Genomic DNA, 17,348 nt, shown 5'->3' with positions numbered 1-17,348 from the left:
TGTACTAGCTGTATTTGCGACTTCGCCCGCGTGGAATTTAACTTTGTTTTTCTAAAATAAAGGTAGCCTAAGTTACTTCTTATTACATCAGCTACCTGCCAAAAAAAGTGTTCATCATATTCATTAATCCACATTAGTAATAATTTCTTTGCCCTCAACATGATTATTTGTATTGGTCTAGATCAGAGGTTCCCAAACTTTTTTGTGTCGTAGACCCCTTGCCATATTTTTCGGTTTCGGGTAGACCTCCCATTTTTACCTGATATTGATTTTTTGTAATTTAGTTAAAGTTTAGTGTTAAAAATATAAAGTAAAAACAACAAGATTACCGCTGTCGTAGACCCCATACAGTTTGTCATAGACCCCTGGGGGTCGATATAGACCAGCCTACTTAGGGAATCACAGGTCTATTTTCCATTAGACCATCGCAAAAATAAAAATAAATAACTTACAACACATATTAAAAAAATTCGACGCCTGCTTTACCTCTTAAAAGTTACGAACCTGCAAGAGAAACTTTCATATTCAGTATTTGAAGAACTAACGTTTGAAAGAGAAGCGTGTAATATACACGTAACATTGTGTTGAAATTCAAATGAATTCGTTCCTGAAGTTTCGACTCAGTAAATGCCCGTAGGGAGGGAAAACTATTAGCGGTGTGTTAGATAAGGAAAGTAACTTGCAAATAGACTTGGCCGTGTCGACCTTTGCCTCGATTTCGAGATTCAAAATGAAATTTTAAAAAGATACAAGTTCATTGGCGGGAGAAAATGGTTTTGAACGAGTAGAGATTGTTTTGAATTTCGAAATTCTTTTTTTAAACTTTTGGAAATACCCTTAAAGAATATAAATTCCAAATAGACTTGGCCGTGTCGACTTTTGCCTCGATTTCGAGATTCAAAATGAAATTTTAAAAATATACAAGTTTATTGGAGGGAGAACATGGTTTTGTATTACGAGTGGATTGTTTTGATACGAAATTCTTTTTTTAAATTTTGGAATTATCCTTAAATAAATTAATAAGGAAAGTAACTTCAAATATACTTGACCGTGTCGACAGTTGCCTCGATTTCGAGATTCAAAATGAAATTTTAAAAAGATACAACTTCATTGGAGGGAGAACATGGTTTTGTATTAGGAGTAGGAATTGTTTTGAATCGAAATTATTTTTTTAAACTTTTGGCATTACCCTTAAATAAATTCATAAGGAAAGTAACTTCAAATAGACTTGGCCGAGTCCACCTTCACCTCGTTTACGCGATCGAAATGAAATTTAAAAAAGATACAAATTCATTGGCGGGAGAATATGGTTTTGAACGAGTAGAGATTGTTTTGAATTTCGAAATTCTTTTTTTAAACTTTTGGAATTACCCTTAAATAAATTCAAATCATCCGTTAAATCATATTTACTGAGCAAAGCCTATTACTCATTAAACGGTTACTTGAATGACGAGCGTGCATGGCAATAGTTGTTCATGCACGGGATTTTCATTTAATGTTAGATATAGAAACCTATATAAAACTGGCATTAAAAAAAAAATATTGAGTTTCTTGCCAGTTCTTATGAATTGAAGCTGTATACTGAACTGGAGGGTAGGCAAACAATTATAATATAAAAATGTTACGTTCAAAGGCGGCTAAAATGTTCTACATGAATAAATGATTTCTGAATTTATAGAGAAAATCTCAAGGGTTTAAACAAAAGAAATAATATGTAACTTTATATGAACAACAAGAAAACACGTTTTGTTACTAGTAACTATATTTAAGACTAGCTACCGCGCCTTTGTCCGCGTGTAATTTAACTTTATTTTCTAAATTAAAAGAAGCCTAAGTTAGCTATTACATCAGCTACCTGTCAAAGAAAGTCCCGTCAAAATCGGTCCAGTCATTCCAGAGAATAGCCGGAATAAACAGACAGACAGACAAAAATTGTGAAAAATATTATTTTAGTGTATGTACCGTATTTATATTCATATGCATGTAGTAAAAAAAGGGCTATTTCAGTATTACCACAGATTATATAATATATTACAAACAGATACTTAAATTTTATTTATATGTATATCCTATTTGATATTGGGAAGGTTTACAGCTGAAATATTGTTATAGCCATGTTATGTAGTCAGCCAGTTCCTATTGTCATTGTGGTAACCATGCATCCGACTTATTACCTTACCTTTACTAAAAAACTCAAGTCCACTTTAATTTCTGTACTATTATCTTCTCTCTCTCTCTATCTTATTACATAAATAGTATGTTTACATCTCATACATATTTTTTCACCAGCATGTTACGCCTACCAGCGTTTATTATTATATCAGGCATCAAACCCGCACCCTCTGGTAATACGCCATTCATATTCACGACGTGACCGCATACGAATGGCTTATGGCAGTTTTGCTCAATCTTTTCCCTTGCGGGTCGCAATTTAGGCAGTTCCGCGAAACGCGGGTCGCAAACCTAAATTATGTTGATCTAAAATTCCGCGACAATGTGATTGCATTTGACCTATATTTATTATAGAACTATTCATTTTGTGTGTTTGTCAGTAATCTATATATATATAAATGAATTCCTGTTCGTTAGTCTCGCTAAAAGACGAGAACAGCTGAACCGATTTGGCTAATTTTAGTCTTGAAATATTCAGTATAGTCCAGGGAAGGTTAGAACAGTGATAAAATATGGAAAAATTGCAAGAAAAACAGTAAAATAACATACAAACATACCATACAAACTGATCGTACCTGTCAAATAGGTTGCGTTTAGAAATTTATTGTGTAACTAAACTTTCAAAAATCCTTTGACATGTTATTTAATACTGAGATGGAACGAAGTTCGTAGTAGCAGCTAGTTATACAATATTTTTATACAATTTTTGCGTAATATTTTGTTTTAATGACCAATTTAATAGTTACTTTGTGGATTTATATTATTTGGTTTCGTAGTTTTTGCGTGAAAGAGCAACAAACAGTCATCCATATTCATAAACTTTCGCATTTATAGTATCAGTAAGATGCGTTTACATTATTTTGTTCAATTCCTATACCATTAGCACGCCCCATCCGATCGATCCCCCGTACAATTCAAACGGGGACCGATGTTACGACGGCCTGAGCCGAGGTTCGAACCCCTAGCGGTGCCCTCAGACTTAAGTCGTATCCGTCAAGCGGGAGTTGGCCTTCAGCCGCTTCGTAAGTCCTTCCGCGGGTTTGGAGTGCCATCTGCACTCGCACCCTATCGTCCGATGAAGCTGTAAAGGCCAGCTGCGGCCAACAGCATTAGAGTAGTCCGAAAAACAAACCATTAGCACGTGTGAGACTACACATATTTAGTACGGAAACTTGACCACCTGCTATTGGAAGCGTTACGGCCTTCTCTTTTAAAATTCGATTGACAATATATTTTTAATTTCACTTAATTTTTAAATTGTTTATATTCCATTCCAAATTTGAATTTAAAAAATATTTATATCACGGGTTGAATACTTTTAGAGTCTCTAATAGATTTTTAGCAGGCCGTTGATTGACTGTAACTGGTTCATAAGAAATTTAGCATACCATTGTGCGTGCATACGAGTATCCTAAGGCGATTCGATTTTGCTTAATCGCCAAAGCGAAAATGTACATTCGAATCATTCTATTCGTTAATCGAAAGGCTTCTTTCTATATATATTGTATGAAACGATTTTGGGGATGTAGAAATAAATATGGAAGCTCAATGATAATTATTAGAACCACAGATAACAATATTTAAGGGGAGGTGCTGCTCTACAGGAGTTGTAGGCACCATACGTACTCGACAGACCTTTCATCAACGGACTACCATTTTTTTCGTGATTTGGACAATTGTTTACGTAATAAATATCTTCCCGGGAGGCACAATACATGTTTGACACAGTTTGTTGAATCTAGATTACCAGAGTTCTATCGCAAAGGCATAAATGAAATTCCTATTACACGGCAGCAATGTAAAGATGAGTGTAAATATTTTGATTAAATATATATGTTTAATTTTAGGAAATAACAAGTTAAATTTTTTCGGTACATATCGGAAATTTCATACTTTATCTGACCTGTATAACTTCTACTTCGAATTGACTTAAAATTATCATTATACCCAATATACTTAATATCTTTCTATATTATAGCTTATGTATTATTCTGATGTATAAGTTACATTACTGTAAAGTTTTATAAAAATCCGTTCAGTATTTTTTGCATAAAAGAGTAATAAACATCCATCTATACTCATAAATACTATCGCGTTTATAATATCAATAAGATATAACCGTCTTGGTATCTTAAAAATGTAATCAGTGTATAATAATGACTTAGTTTTTAAATTTGGAATGATCTAGAAATCACAATTTAACTAGCAGTAGCCCAGTGTTGGAAATTCGACAATAATAAATAAATAAATAACCCTGGACAATTAATATAGTGCCATCTAGTCTCACGGTAAGCAGAGCTTGTGTTACGAGTACTAGATAACTGATATAAATACTTAAATTTGTTTGCAAAAGGATACATAGAAAATACCCAGACCGCTACAAACAATCATACTCATGAATACAAATGTTTGCACCGTGCGATGAATCGAACCCGCGACCATCGGAAGTCATTTTAATGTTAAAGATTGCGAGGTTCCTGCTCCTGAAACCACCCTTACAACCGCAGCTGACTTTTACTGGGCTTCTTTACCATTTTAGAAGTTTTCAGGCAAAATTTTCAGGCATGAGGAAAGGATTGATAAAATTAAGCTCTGGCTCGCGGACTAGTTCATTACATTACTTTAACTTTGCTGTTTCTATTCAAAGTACCCTCGCCATTGCTTTAAAAAATAAGTTTTACGTCATGAGAAATAAGGACACTTCAAAATTTCCAGTTCAAGACAAGAGGTCAATATGTACATAGATAAAATACACTTTATACCTTTTTTTCGGACTACTCTAATGCTGTTGGCAGTAGCTGGCTGGACGACAGCTTCACCGGACGATATGGGGCGAGTGCATATGGGACTCTAAACCCCTCAAAGAACTTTTGGAGTGGCTGAAGGCCAACTCCCGCCTAACGGATACGACTTTAGACTGAGGACACGACTAGGGGTTCGAAATTCGGCTCAAGCTGTCGTAATTTCGATCCCCGTTTGAATTGGACTGAATAGATCAGAGAAGATATTTTTAATTTTTTTTTCGGTCTACTCTGATGTTGTTGACCGCACCTGGCCTTTACAGCTTCACCGGACGGTAGGGGGCGAGTGCAGATGGCATTCCAAAAACCGCGGAAGGACTTATAGTGCGGCTGAAGGCCAACTCCTGTCTGACGGTTACGACTTTAGTCTGAGGGCACGATTAGGGGTTCTAACCTCAGCTCAGGCCGTCGTAATTTCGATCCCCGTGAATCGGACGGGGGATCGATCGGAGAGGATATTCTTAATTAACAAACTGCTACAACTTATACATTACATGAAAACCAAAATATAGCGCGTTCTAAGAATTGAACAACGCCATCTAGTGACAAAATGGAAGAACTAAATTTATAAAAGAAGATTAAACAGTGTACGAGACATAAAAACTTCTTTGTATTTATTTTAAATTTCGAACGCGCTTCGCATTCATTTGTTTTAAGAATAAAAAATATTGTTAGAGATGTGAAAATTCCATCATGGCGTTTTATTTATCTCCACAAATTTTCAACTATGATTTATACATAGTTAATGGTCCTTCGACATATTAATAATATTAGAACCAGTGCAATATAACAATTTACGTTATAGTTAATTGTTTTCACATGTAATTCGCCTCAAATCAAAGTTATATTTGATTGTGTCTATAACACGGGCATCTTGTTGGAAAATATATATTATTATTTTTGTTAAAAATGTCGACTAAAGAAGATAATATTGAAAAGTTGAAGCGGTCGAGAGCATATTATAAGGGTAAGATAACGAGAGTTGCTAATTATATTGAAGAATGTAAATATGAAGACATTATGGATTTGGAGGTGAGAATTGAACAAATTAATATGGCTTATAGTAAATATGATAGCTTGCAAGAACAAATTTGCCTTCTTGAAGAGACAGATGAAAGTGATTTATTCAATGAAACCGAAGAATTATATTTAAATGTTTTATCACGCATAAAGTCTATAATTAATAATTTGAAATTAAAGTCTACCCGCTGTGTATCCATTGACAATATGCCTAAATCCATAAAAAATAAATTGCCGGTTTTGGAGATTCCTTCTTATGATGGAAAAGATATATGTAAATATAAAACATTCATTGATATGTTCAGAGCAATTATTGATAACGACTGTGATCTTACAAATATTCAGAAACTATTTTATTTACGAAAATATCTCTTCGGCGATGCTCTTAGTCTGATTGATGGTCTTCCGCTCATTAACGAATCATATTCAAAAGCTTTGGAACTATTAGAAGATAGATACAGTAATAAATATATTTTAATTACAAGTCATATATATCATATATTCGACATACCATCTCTCACGCGTGGCACAGCAGCCAACCTACGGGAGCTGGTGTCCACCGTGCGGCAGAACGTCGGCGCCCTCGACAGCTTGGGACAACCCGTTGGCGCATGGGATATGATTCTTGTGTCCATTATTTCACGCAAGTTGGACCAGTATACTTGTCGCGCATATTTTGCAGAACGTGATCAGAGCAAGCTTCCTACTTTAGATGACTTATTGAAGTTTTTAGAGCGCCGCGCTTGTAGTTTTGAAGAGAGTAATAAGGTCGAGAATGGTAACAAAATTCATTTCGGTAAGATGAAGTTTACTAATTTTGTTAATACTAAACCTGTATTATATAATTGTTTATTTTGTTCCGCTACTGATCACCGATTATACAAATGTACTAGTTTTAAGTTAGAGTCTGTAGACAACCGACTAAGCTTTGTAAATAAACATGATTTATGTATGATATGCCTCAATAAGCATATAAACAAAAAATGTAATTTTCAATTTAAATGTTCTCATTGTGGTAGCAAAAGTCATAATTCTCTTCTTCATTATGAAGAGGATACACAGACACCAACTACTTCTGTCAGCACTGCTTGCTGTAGCACTGTTGTAAATACAAGTATCTTGTTACCTACTATCATAGTCAATGTACAGGCTAGTGATGGCAGTTTTCGTAAGGTTCGCGCATTAATGGACAGTGGTAGTCAAACTTCGTTTGTTACTCGTAGCCTTGTTAAAGAATTAGGTCTTACACCTTTTAAAAATGAATTTAAGATCGTGACAATAGGTCAACAGGCGCAGCAGGTCAAAGATGGCGTAAATATTAATATAAGTTCTTTAAGCACGAGTTATTCCACTTCCGTAAATTGTTCTGTTGTAAATAATATTACTTTACCTATTCCCCAACATAATATCGATTCGTGTAACATTAAAATTCCCAATAATGTAATACTGGCTGACACCACGTTCAACGTTCCAGGTCCAGTCTCATTATTATTAGCCGCGGATATATTTTTTGATGTTTTGCTTCCCGGTAGGATTAAGTTAGGGCCAGGGAGATGCGTATTACAGAATACATCTTTCGGTTATATTGTTTCGGGGAAAATTCACAGCAAATCTGTGAGCAATTATACTCATTCTATGCATATACTCACAAAACAATCAGTAGGTAATATTTCAGAAAAACTTTCGAATGTAGATATTTCCATTCCCAATATTATAGCAACAACAAAACATTCATTTACTAAAAAAGTACATCAACACAATGGTGTTATTTTAAATAATAAGTTTAAAATGTATCGGAATGTCAAATTTGTAAGTGAACTTAAAGTATATGATTTGTTTACAAGAATTATGCAAAGAATGAATTTATTATTGATATTAAATAAACGTTTTCCTAATGATATATATTGTAAAAATGAATATATAAAATGTAGTAACAATTATTTAGATTCACAATATGCCTTATTTTGTAATTTAGGTAATGTGTCTGTAAATTTACTTAATATGCCATATTATCCTATTATAAGGAAGAATAAAAATAATATAAAACTTATATATAGTGGCAGGACTAAATGTCTAAGTTCTTTACTCTATGATCATTTGTTTGTACACCTAGAGCTACATGTACCACGTGTCAAGCGTGATTTATATTTAAAAGATTCACCTACAATTCAATTAGTGGGATTCTATAATACAAGTCTCAATGCATTTGGTTATTGTATATATTACCATTGTACATATAAAAATAATATTATTGTTGTAAATTTGATTTTTATGACATTTTGTATAGTTGTGTTAAAGAATAAGCTTATAATTCATTCTCAGCTTTCAGTTCAGTTACTTTTTTCTTTTATTAAATTGTTATTTACTTTTATTGTTATTTAGTGATTCGCAAATTACGTCATCTAGCATGAAAACAATTAATCTTACAAGTTTGAGTGTATTTGTATATAATAAACAAGATGATTTAACTCATTCCAATACTTGTCATTCTGTTGTTATTAATCGATTATATATTTGTTGTGTGTGTAGATTCTCACATATTGAGTGATACTAGCCTCCGGTGGTACAGGTCATCACTTAGGGAATCTGGAATTTATATCTATTAAAACTATGCATTATCATCATTCAAAAGTTTATATATCAAAAACCTGTAGTAAAGATATATACATTATTTTATTTAAAGATTCGTGTACTAGTAATTTGTTAACAATTCCAATAAATGTTTTATTCTTATTAAACTGCAATATGTTATCGGATATATTTATACATTCTGTAATAGTTTTAAGAAATGAATTACTGAGCTAGGAAAAGATTTGAACATTAGTATTTTTAACATGTCTTAACAAAACAGTTATTAATTTCTTTAGTGTGTAGACTATACTTTACTTAAACGATATTACTTTGATTTATTAATAAGATTTTTATAAAACATTATATGTACTGTTGTTTCTTAACATTTGTTTGTTTGGGAGCTTTATGTACGAGACATAAAAACTTCTTTGTATTTATTTTAAATTTCGAACGCGCTTCGCATTCATTTGTTTTAAGAATAAAAAATATTGTTAGAGATGTGAAAATTCCATCATGGCGTTTTATTTATCTCCACAAATTTTCAACTATGATTTATACAAACAGTGTTGTGAAATTCAATTATTTAATACCCGTCATTATAGAAGGGCGAAATTGTGTTAACTTTAGAATTTATAACCAAACACAAAGTTTCATTCGCTAAAGAGTAATTTTTGATGTCCAACTCTGTATTTCATTTTAACCACAGAATATTTATTGGCTCGAATGCCATTTTGCGGTTAAATGAGACGTCTTGAACTTTGTAATGAAATGAATAATGAAATCGTTCATTGTAAACTTTTTTAATTATGTTATCAATATAAAGGTAAGTAGATACATGTGCTTAAGAAAGATTCCCAAATTTTACCAATTAACAAAAAAAAAACGCCACTACACATCCTATGTTGTTATAGCCCACTCATACATAAACGATAAAATATCTCCTTTGGAAAGTACGCACTCTATCCTGAGGAGATAAAAACCATCGCTCCTAAGAAAATTCTTCAATTTTTGTGCCTGACGGGACTAGGTAGCGAACTCTGAAAAAGGGAGAGCATAATAGATCTATGCAGGTCGCAGTGCTACAGGTATTTTTAGCACCATGTAATAGCCCAAACTTCTTAATAAACAAACTAGATACATTGCTATTTTGTATAGGGGTTATAGTTCTTATAATCACTATTTTTTTGGTACATTGATTTTTGCAAACCAGCTGTGACCAACAGAATTAGCATAGTTAAAAAAGAAAAGAAAAGAAAATGCATGTAACAAACAAATAAAAGCCCTATCTATTACAAAAAGAATCATCATTAAGTGTACTAAATACGTAGTAAGTAGAAGTTAGAAAAATTTGCTGTTTTAAAACGGTTGAATGGGAAATGGACTTGAATTTTTTGTTGCGGTTTAAATGGTGATATACTGCAGTGTAATTACTGGCTACAGAGAAATAATTGCTCTTTATTGCATTAGAAGTAAATTGTACAATAAATAACGTCTGTCTGACATTAAATAAAAATCCCGTGCATAGACAACTATTGCCATACTACTTGTATGGCAATAGTTGTCTATGCACGGGATCTAAACAAGTACTAAAGCAAAGTAAGTTATTTTAGTAATCAATTAGGCTTTGGAAAGTTAATATCATTTAATAGAGGTTTTAAAAGGCATTCCAACAGTGCCTCTAAAATTTTGTAACCCATTCTCATAAAAACCTATTGACTTTTTTAAAACTAGCTTGGAACTGGAGAGCGCTGTGTGAATTGTTCTGGTTATTTTTTTTTAAATATAGCGCATACAGACAGACTTACATTATATATATATTGAGGATATTTTTATTTATTTAGTTTATTACATACAATTTAAGGCTGTATTTCCCAGGCCTCTCCCTACACAAAACGTGCTGTTATCAGTGGCGTAGCTACTTAGAGGCTAGGCAGGGCAGTGCCCTGGGGCCCTCAAGCTCAGGGGGCCCTCAAACCCTTACCAGAAAATCTCGATCGATCTGAATTTTTCAAAATTTCTACCCTTTTTGAAATAAATATCTGGTTGCAATTCGACTTTAATCGAGGCAACTCAGTTGGGAGAAATTCAAAAGTTATACCTTCAGAATTCCCCTAAATTCTTTCAAAAATATATATATATATACATACACATATGCACACCCACACTCATATACATATATACATACATACATACACACTTAGAACAATTACAATAGAATAGAGATATGTGCGTTTTAATAAAACTGTAATGTAGGGCCCCATTGCTAAGCAGTAGAGCCCCATTTTATGATTTGCCCCAGGTAACCAAGGACGGTTACCTAACTACGCCACTGGCTGTTATGAACTTTTCTGCAATAACTTTTAAACTCTATGTAATTTAGTAGTTCATGACGTCAATATTTCACACTATAGTATATTTTTTAACCTCATAGATTATATCGCCAGGTGTAAATATCTATATTTTATATAATGTTACCAGCTATTGACTCGTATTTTTTTAGTTTAGACGACTAGTCCTTGTTTCAGTGAAATACCTATAAGCAAATAAAATAAATCTATTTTGATACAATAACCCTATATTTCTTCATACCTATTACTTTGTTTTTATAAGAGCAACACGCAAAATTCTTGCTCGTTCTTCTTGTGATGACTTGAGCTATCCGAATGAGCGGTATATTAAAAGACCGATAACTGTTACTATTCAAAAGTGTTTCAAATTCAGGAAAGAATACAAATCCTATATTCAAATTAATAAAAGATTGCTATTATATCCTATTCTATTCCACTCCACTACACTCTACTCCATGCCATACCACTCTATTCCGTACCACTTCATGCCACTCCATTCTATTCTACTCCACCCCACTCTATTCTACTGCATTCCACTCTATTCTATTCATGCATTTGAAATAAACATTCATACATTATTTCTGAGATATCTAAAAACATCGGTATTTAATATTAATATCCGATATGCAGCAAAGACAATGTCAAATTTGTCTCATAAAAAAAGACAGTCGATAGTTACCTAGTAACCTAACGGACGTTGAGTGTCAACGTCTATTCTCAAGCAGAAAAAGAGACAAAAATCCATATATCCTTTTTGAATTCGGTTAAAAATAACAGCGCATTAACCCCTCCAAAATGAACATTATTATACTAACATAAAAAGGCAATTATTTTTAATGATCGTTTTCCCGTTGGTTTGTAGCGTGACGATTTCAAAGGATCCGATCGGGCCCGCCCATTTAAACGGGGATCGAAATTACGACGGGCTGAGTTGAGTTTCGAATACCTAGCAGTGCCTACCGACTGAAGTAGGGTTAAAGGGTGCGTCTTGATCCTAAATGACCTAGGAGGAGTGCTTCCAATTGAGTAGGACGAAATAGGTCGCCCTAACAACGATATGGGGACAACCCTACACCATCTATTGGGAGGGACCATTCAAACGGGGCTCGAAATTACGATGGCCTGAGTTGAGTTTTGAATACCTAGCAGTGCCTACCGACTGAAGTAGGGTTAAAGGGTGCGTCTTGATCCTAAATGACCTAGGAGGAGTGCTTCTAATTGAGTAGGACGAAATAGGTCGCCCTAACAACGAGATGGGGCTAACCCTACACCATGTACTGAGAGAGACTATTCAAACGGGGATCGAAATTACGATGGCCTGAGATGAGTTTTGAACACCTAGTGGTGGCTGAAGTCGGATTTCTTCCACATCAAACTTTCTTCGACGGCCTCTGTGGTCTAGTGGTATAGCATACCACTTTGCAACCCGATGGTCGCGGGTTCAATTCTAGGGTGTCTCCTTTGTATAATAATTATTTGTTTATACGAAAAAATGTACTAAGTTATTTATATTAGTTGGCTAGTACCCATAACACAAGCTCTGCTTAAGTTGGGAATAGATGGCGCTGTGTGAAATGTCCTGAGATATTATTATTATTATTTTTGGATCTGTATGCCGAGGTGCTTTCCTTGAGTCAGGACCTTTTCTAAATATATGCATTTGTGAATAGCTGATTAGAAGTTACAAATGGACACTTAAATTTTACTTATTTGTAGAGAAGCGCTATTATAGCACAAGTAATATTTTTAACTTGTTATTGGAATCCCAAATAACTGTATATGTTCCGAACTTCCTTAGTCTAAGCAGGTTGTATCACCGGCTTGCTTACTGAAGCAAAGGGCGCTTGGTAATACTGGCCACACATAAAAACATGTGGCCACTTAAATTTCGAAGAATAAAAAAAACAATTGAAAATAAGAACTGGATTAAAAAGATGCTCCGTAATTTTAACTATTTTACAACCAGAAAATTATTGATTTTTTTATTCAAATATACACTCTAGAGTGTATATTTGAATTTGTATATTTGTGCGTCGTCACTAAACTGTACTATACATCGGAAAGTTCCTGAGCAAAGGTAAGTAAGTTTGGTGTTACATTGCTTACTTTGGGATGTTCGGAGTGTGGAAGGCGTTCTTCCGGGGCGAAATCGTATTTCCCCTTCCTTTTCCAATAATTATTTTCTTTTCAAAAAAACACACACCACACGTCTACGCACAAACGGTACTTAAAAGTTTAGTATGCAATTCTAAAACATTTATTTTTACTATACAGGATGCTCCACTTAATTAATTACACGAGAGACTATACCTACTGACATATTTCAGATTTGCACACCCTCTAACTAAGAGTGTACGAAATTTTTCGTACAGTGACCGTTAGAACAAAATGAGCAATGAATAAATTAGTGTCTAGCTCAGGGCGGGTCCCCGGGGACCTGTTTCAGACGACTTTAGTGATGGGCTCTTCAAATGATCCCGGGATTTCGGGATTTAATGGGATTGCGGCATTTTATTGGCCGTCAAAGTTATTATTGGAGATGTATTTTGTTGTAATAAATTAAATTATTAATATAATAATACTACGAAGAAGTACTACACAGGGTAAAAGAAAAAAGACAAATATTGAACACCATAGAAAATAGACGAGGAAATGTTAGGGCACTTGATACGGCACGATGATTTCATGAAAATTATTATTGAGGGGAAAATAGAAGGAAAGAGGGGGAGGGGAAGACCAAGGAATAGCTACATCAAACAAATTGAGGACAAAATGGGTGTCGTGTCGTATCTAGAATTAAAGAGCATGATGGAAGATCGCGGAAAGTGGCAAGAGCTCCACCGACAAGAGCGTAGCTCTTAAATTATGAATGAATGAATGAATAATAATACATATAATAGTATTCATAATACTGGCTAAAGTACTAGGAAAGTTTTTAAATACCCTTTTGTACATTTATGTGTTCAAAGATGTACTAAAAATTGGTTCACTAAATGAAACACAATATTAGTATAGTTGGTTGGTATATTCTCTCCAGAACTTAATAGAACAGAACAAACAGTACAGTACAGAACAGAACGGAACAGAACAGAACATATGTCTCCATAGTAGGATTAACTCGCCGTTCTTGACATAAACTTACTAAACATTAAAACTAGTATCTAAATATATATAACTCAAAGGTGACTGACATAGTGATCTATCAACGCACAGCCCAAACCACTGGACGGATCGGGCTGAAATTTGGCATGCAGGTAGATGTTATGACGTAGGCATCCCCTAAGAAAGGATTTTGATAAATTCCACCTCTAAGGGGATAAATTAACGCGAGCGAAGTCGCGGGCAAAATCTAATATACGTATATAGTAAAAACAAAAAACAAATATTATTTGACGGCATTGGAATTCAGCAGTTTACTTCTGATAATCTGATAATTAGTTTGTATCGGAAATGGGTGTTTTCTATATTATTTTGTAAATACATACACAATATACTATTATGTATGTATTTACAAAAAATATATATCTAAGTATTTATATCAGTTGTCTATAGTTTCTATAATACATGCTGTACTTACTTTGGGACTAGATGGCGTTGTGTGAATTGTCCTAGTTTCTTATTATCTATACATATAAATAAAATTGGAGTGTCTGTTTGTAATATTTAAATAACCGTTTTTTACTACACGCCTATGAATACAAATACGGTACATACACCAAAATAACATTTTTAAAAATTTTTGTCTGTCTGTCTGTTTGTTCTGGCTAATCTCTGAAATGGCTGGACCGATTCTGACGGGACTTATATTGGCAGGTAGCTGATATAATAAGGAGTAACTTAACTACTTTTATTTTAGAAAAATAAAGTTAAATTCCACGCGGACGAAGTCGCGGGTTAGTTTCAGTTACAGTTAGTTATTACTGTAACTGGCTTTATACATTAACTTTTATAATTTAATTATATAATTTGACTAAATATATATAAAAGTACATAAAAAAATGGATGTCAGTCTGTTTGTTCTTGCTTATCTCGGAAATGGCTGGACTGATTTTGACGGGACTTTCATTCGCAGATAGCTAATGCTATAAGGTATAACTTAGTCTAAGTTACTATTTTTTGTTAGAACTTTTTTAATCAGCTTGGCTTGGCTTAACTCACAAATTCCAAGTTACAATATTTATTTATGAATTTATTCATGATTTACAAAAACTACTCCATATAAATGTCATGAGTTATGAGATTGTTTGCTTTTATAACTTTATTCAAAGCCGGAAGGCCGTAAAAAGATGAAACTTTGCCCATATATCTTTGTATATTGAACGAAAGTGTTATTGTGTTTGAGTTTCCTTGTTACGTATTTAAAATAAAAAAATATATTCATGATTTATTTTTATAATAAAACACAGGACAATTCTTAATGCTTTGTCTAGTCAAGCAAAAAATTTAGTATAGGTACTAAACAAGTTTTTTTTTCGGACTCTAATGCTGTTGGCCGCAGTTGGCATTTACAGCTTCACCGGACGATAGGCGAGTGCAGATGGCACTCCAAACCCGCGGAAGGACTTATGGAGCGGCTGAAGGCCAACTCCTGCCTGACGGATACGACTTTAGTCTGAGTGCACCGCTAGGGGTTCGAACCTCGGCTCAGGCCGTCGTAATTTCGATCCCCATTGGAATTGGACGGGGGATCGATCGAAGGGCGCTAAACAAGTGAGAGAAAATTAAAGTAAAGTTTTTGTTAATATACATATGATATGCATAGAAAACATCCAGACAGCTACAAACAATTTATTTTATGTGCATATTTTAAATGTATATTATACTAGCTGTTTCTCGCGGTTTCACTCGCATGATATTTATAGCCTACTAGCTGTGCGCTCGACTTCGTTTGCGAGTTATAGTGACCTTGATCAAATAAAGAAAAAATATTCAGTAATGTGACTCAAAAAAGTCAAAGATGAAAGCCAAAAATAAAGAATTTCCATATAAAACTTCATCCCCTATTTTATTTTCCCCCTTAACGTAAATTTTTACATTTTAATTTTATATTTATTTTATTATATATTTATCAACAACCTAGAAAATAAATTTCAAGCTTCTAGCTTTAAAAGTCACGATACTTCCATAGAACCTCTCATCTCCCCTTTCAACCCCTTTCAACCCCTTACAACCCTTTTTCGCATTAAAAAGTAGCCTATGTCCTTTCTCAAGATCTAGACTATTTGTGAACCAATTTAATTTATATCGATTCTGGAGTTTTAGCGTGAAAGCCAGACAGAGTTACTTTCGGATTACGTAAGTAAGGATTGTATGCTTCAGAAAATAAAATACTAAATTTATTTTTATTATATTTATGACACTGATATTATTCTCATTTTATTACTAGTTTTGAGTAGTCATGCTCACTAAAATGTCCAGACTTGTGGCGGCGTGGTGGGCCGGGGCATTGGGCTCCCTAAAATATGGTCGAGCGCAGTGATGGCTGGCTCATCCGTCATATTCGTGAACGGATGCTGCTTGTAGGGACTGGTCTGAACTAATCACTATGACTGATTTCCTCTTATTAATTGTTTAACCAGTTGGTTATATATTCAATATTTTTTCTATTTGAGTATTTAATTAAATTAATGTTAATTGGTGGTTTGTATTCACACACTTGAACTTAAAAATGTAAAGAAATAATAAAATTATTTAAAAGAGCAACACGCAAGTTTCTTGCTCGTTCTTCTTGTGATGAGACAGCTTTCCGAATGAGCGGTAGATTAAAAAATGTAATGACTATTCAAAAGTGCTTCAATGTAAGTTTATTTGAATAAATGATTTTCTATTCTATTCTACTAACAATTTTTTTAGTATATTTATCGTAAAATAGCCTGGGAAACCGGTCGGTCACATCTCTATCCGCCCGCCGGTCCTTTAGTATACTGTTTGGTGTAGCAAAACGAAAGCTCGGTTATAAGAGACATTAGCTCTTGAAGTGTGACTGGGACGTTGAGATTTCAAAGGGTTTTATGTACGTTGTAGAATATATAAATATAGAAATGTTGGTAATAAAAATCTCTCTTTCTCTCTCTCTCTCTCTCTCTCTCTCTCTTAAAAGTAGAAGCTTGATACTCAAAAATTTCAAGCTTCGACTTTTAAAATTTCGATAGTTCTGTTGCTGGTAAATGATACGATGTTGTTGGTCGAGACGATGTATATTACAGATGATGATAAACTGACAATATGTGCATAGAAATAATGATCTTATATACTAAATAACAATAGGAAAATGTAAGGTGGGGTGACACAGTTTAGACACAGCAGTGCTTAGTACAATATTGAATTTGTCTTACTAGACATTATTAAATGCAATTATTATTTTGATAATGTATTTTTCCATACAACCTTTTATCTACCCTTAACATAAGCTATTTTTTAAAAATTATCTATTCAT

Source organism: Achroia grisella, unplaced genomic scaffold (assembly GCF_030625045.1).
Source record: "Achroia grisella isolate CSIRO2021 unplaced genomic scaffold, CSIRO_AGI_Agris_v1 utg660, whole genome shotgun sequence".
In the NCBI taxonomy this organism is placed as follows: domain Eukaryota; kingdom Metazoa; phylum Arthropoda; class Insecta; order Lepidoptera; family Pyralidae; genus Achroia; species Achroia grisella.
Note: the sequence above shows the minus strand (reverse complement) of the source record.